Source organism: Triticum dicoccoides, chromosome 7B, assembly GCF_002162155.2.
Source record: "Triticum dicoccoides isolate Atlit2015 ecotype Zavitan chromosome 7B, WEW_v2.0, whole genome shotgun sequence".
Taxonomy (NCBI): Eukaryota; Viridiplantae; Streptophyta; class Magnoliopsida; order Poales; family Poaceae; genus Triticum; species Triticum dicoccoides.
The window spans coordinates 28,649,603-28,653,910 of record NC_041393.1 but is presented as its reverse complement, the minus strand read 5'-3'; the positions used below and the strand labels follow the sequence as shown (position 1 = coordinate 28,653,910).

General features: G+C 41.4%; 1 long non-coding RNA gene across 1 annotated transcript; it reads left to right on the top strand.

The window, feature by feature from the left end:
- The first annotated feature begins 263 nt into the window (after positions 1-263).
- Positions 264-3,251, top strand: LOC119340574. The gene is made up of 2 exons (XR_005164597.1): positions 264-574; positions 806-3,251. It is a non-coding gene; the product is annotated as an uncharacterized LOC119340574 (long non-coding RNA).
- The last annotated feature ends 1,057 nt before the right edge of the window (positions 3,252-4,308 follow it).

Below are 4,308 nucleotides of genomic sequence, written 5' to 3'. Positions count from 1 at the left end.
CGAAGGTTCAAGCCCTGATGCAGAATTATGAAAGTGCTATGGCAACATACATAGAGGGTTTGAAGTGTGATCCAAACAGTACCATTGTAATTGATGGCTTTAAGAGGTAGCATCCCAGTCTTCTGTTTGAACTTCTTGACGTTATAATGAACTAACATTTGTTTTCATTGGGCTGGATGTGTGACATGCATTGAGAGGTCTAAAGGCGGTGACGTTGGGCCTGAGGATTTAGAAGACATTTTGGTTAGTCTAGTTTATTTCTATGCGACAAGGCTTCCATCATTATTTGTTTCTGTTTAATTTGTCCACACACATTTCTTGCATGCATGGTTTATTTTGACTCTTGTAATCCTTGTGCAGCAGGGAACAAAGAAACTGTACCTTGACTGGCAATGAAAACCTTCTAATTAGTAGTTAAACTGTACCCCTTCAAAACAATATGATTGAGTTTTAATATCCTCAGTGACTAATTATTTGCTCTCAATGATCATAACAGAGAGATTGACATTCGGACATTGATTTGTGTAAGGAAGTTTCTGATGAGCCCTTGAGGCGGATTGAATCTGAACGAGTGGTAAGTTCATATCATGATGTCCTAAAGAATTATCGTGATAAGCATTTATTTTTGAAAAGCTATCTTATCTAGACCGGAGGGTCGCACAATAGCCTTTTGGATATGCATGCACTCTCTAGATTAAACCTCCTTCCAACTTACTAGACTGGGTACTATTGATTTTAAATGAAACCATATTAATCAAGCCATCTATCACTGATAAATATGAATAAATGGATTTGATTTTTGCAGGCCAGGGTATCAGAGGCAAACAAGGTCCAACGACCGGAAGAAACTGAGGAACATCTTTCCAAGATACAACAAGAGTTGCAACAAGTTAAAGCACGACAAAATGAGGTCGCTGATGAGCTACAGAAAGCTAATAAGCATAATGAGCATGTTCAGCATCAGCTCTTGGAGTCCAAGAATGGTCATAGTGAGGAACTTTAGAGAGCCAATGAGCATAGTTTGAATCTTCAACATCAGCTCTCGGAATCCAAAGAGCAGTATAATGAGCTTCAGTCCAAGCATTACGACTTGCTAAGGAACGAGATACTGCACTCAAAGAGGTACTCCCTCCGTCCGGGAAAAGTTGTCCCTGTGGCAATTTTACGAAAACCTCCTCGGTGTATTCCCAACAAACGACGCACTCCCCCCACCTCCGCTCCTCTCCCGCCGGTTCGCCCTGCTCGTCTCCTCCCTTGCCGGAGCCCTCTGCTAGGCTCCCCAAGAAGCATCTGCTGGCGTCGCCGGAGATTCCCTGCGCAAGAAGCTCCCTGCTCTGCTCCCCCTCCTTGTTCCCCACCTCCTCCGCCCCGTTGCTTCCCCGGGCGAGGAGAAGCATCGATTTTTCCGACCTCCGACAGAAGCCGCAGCTGCCCTGCTCCACCACCGCCACAGCTTGCCGCCGCCGTAACTGCCTCCTCCGTGGCTCTCTCCTGCTCGCGCAGCTCAAGCTTGCCTTCCTCCCCTAGCTTCCCCCCTCCCTAGTGACCTCCGCGCTCTGCTCCGGCTGCTTCAGACCCGGCGTCGGCAAGGCTGATATGGTGGCTGCGAGGCCAGACGGCGGCGAGATCAGGTGGTTGAAGCTGGGAACGTCGCTTCCGGTCGCGAACATCCAGGCCCTGGTGGCGTCCGCCGGCGAGCTGACGGCCGACCAGATCGAACGGTACGTCCAGCCGGACATCGACGCGCACGCCGTTCTCCCCGAGCACTCCGACGAGGTTCCGGTGATTGACCTCAGCAACCTCTTGAGCCCCGAGTCCGTCGAGGCAGAGGTCGCGAAGCTCAGGTTTGCCTGCGCGGAGTGGGGCTTCTTTCAGGTGCGTCACTACTGTAAATTGCTTACCATTTAGTACATGCAGCCGTCTCGTTTCTGTTGCTTAACTTGTCTGCCTAGTACAGAATGGATGGATGACTGAATGGATGGAGTCACTGATCCACCAGGGCCTAGTAAAAACTGATCTTTTTTTACTGAAATTTGCTGCTTCTGAGATTTGCTTAAGACTGCATGCCGGCCAACTGGTATTTCTTCAGTTAGCAAAACATGGCAGACAAATCTCACTAGGGGATCACACTTGGCCTGACAACATCTGTGTGTAACTAGGGGGTCACACTTGGGGACACAATGGGCTAATTGACTAATTTCTTCAGCAGCTCATCCTATTTTTACCTAATTGACTGCAACCTCAGTCTCACTAGGGCATCGCACTTGGCCTGACAACATCTGTGTGTAAACTGGAAATTCTAGCTTAGACTGAAACTTGAACAACTGAATTTATGCATTTCAACTAGCAAATGTGAGATAAGAGTGAACATTTATTCTCAACTAGCAAATGTCAGATAAATCAAATTACTAATTAGCTTTAGTGATGGATCTAGCAGGATGAGTCAGTGATTAAAATCATCCATGAATGAATTAGTTAGAGGGCGGCCGGCAGTACTTGGTGTACTACTGCTGCTGTCTAGTAGAGTACTGCTTTCATGAAAGAGGTAGATAAATGGAGTACTCCTTTTCAAGTAATTTTGTCATTTGTTTCATGATGTGGCAAGTAATTTTGTCATTGTTTTAGACTGCAATCAAGTCTTTTTTCATTGTTTCAAAATGCTTCAGCCTGCTAGATTCAAGTTCTGCTGAAACTGAAAAAAGGAACAGAACCACACTTGAATAATTTTCGAGTTCAGAACCACACATTTTATCATTCTACTTCCAGGAATTTTCCTGATGAACCTGACATGATTTATTGGTAGGGGTATTCACTATTCACTAGTCCACTAAGTCCAGGGTATCAGTAGCATTTTCTTCTTCTTTGGCAAGCCTTTTCTTGGTTGTGCGGTTAACTGATCTTGTTAACATGCTAACTGAATTTTGCAATGAAAATTGCATCGTTGGATTGGCAGGAGTAGAAAATTTGGTGTACACAGTGTACTGAGTTTTCAACTCTTGATTGTTGTACTGGCATGAAGCAATATAAATGGCTGCCATGGCACCATTTCGAGAAATAAGTGTAGTGTCAAAATATTCATGTGATTTCAAACCTGTGGCCAAACTGTTGTACATTATGTTTTCAGTAAGGAGCTCAAGTTCTTAACACAAACTTGCTTAGATTTCGTTTTCAGTAAGGATCCCAAGTTCTTAACTATGACAAGATTTTGTTTTTAGTGAGTCTAAAATTATTGCAGAGCTTTCTGATGATCATTGTTACCGACTCTAAATTTATGTTCAGCACTTGAAGTAATTATGCAAAGTTTGAAAAGTTTAGGACTGGTCTTCTACTGCTAAGTTTTGATCATCTAAAGTTCTGTTAGAAGATTCTGTAGTTCAAGGTCTGGTCTTCGGCCCTCTGTTTATTATGTTTGTCACTGCAAGTTCATGATCCAATAATTAAGAGTAAGTCTAAGATCATTTGGTCTCTGAACATTTAGTCACAGAAATTTGATCTTGACTGAACATCAACTTGTCAGATCAAATAAACTCAAATAAAATCAAATAATTCAAATTAATCCAAATAATTCAAATAAAACCAAATTATTCAAATCAGTCCAAGTAAAATCAAATAATTCAAATAAATTCAAATAATTCAAATAATTCACTTGACATAGTCCAATCTTTTCTCATTGAACACATTACACAAAGAGATACACATGACACAATACATACACATTTCAAGTAAAGCAAGAAGAATCTAACTTACTTCAAATAATTTCAAGTAAAGTGTTGTAGACATCAGGGCAGTCATATTTTCAGTGAAGTTTCATGTTTAGTAAATCTAACTTAATTCAAAAATTGCTGCTGTTGTCAATTACTCCCCAATGCAAAGCAAAGCAAAATAGTTTTCCTTCTTTATTGGACACATGATTACTGGACACATCATTGGCAATTAATGACCTATTAGATCATCTCCATTTTTATTTTTATTGGTCTTTTTAACAGTTTTTAGTAGCACACCATGACACTACTTGCACAAAACAGGGCTCACTGAAAAGTAAGACTATGATCAACATCAAACTACTCCTTGACAAGCAGTGATCACTACTGAACATGATCATATTCTAGTACATCAAACTGACTTTTTTGTAATATTATTCTGAGAGATTAAAAGTAGATGGTCATTCCTTAAAGAAACATGACACACCAAAATAATTCTGTTCTCATTATGTAACTGAAACTTGAGTTTAAGTCATTTTTATAATCATGTCACCATGTTTTTGTTACTGAAACATGTGTTGTGCTCTCAAACAAACCTGATCACTGA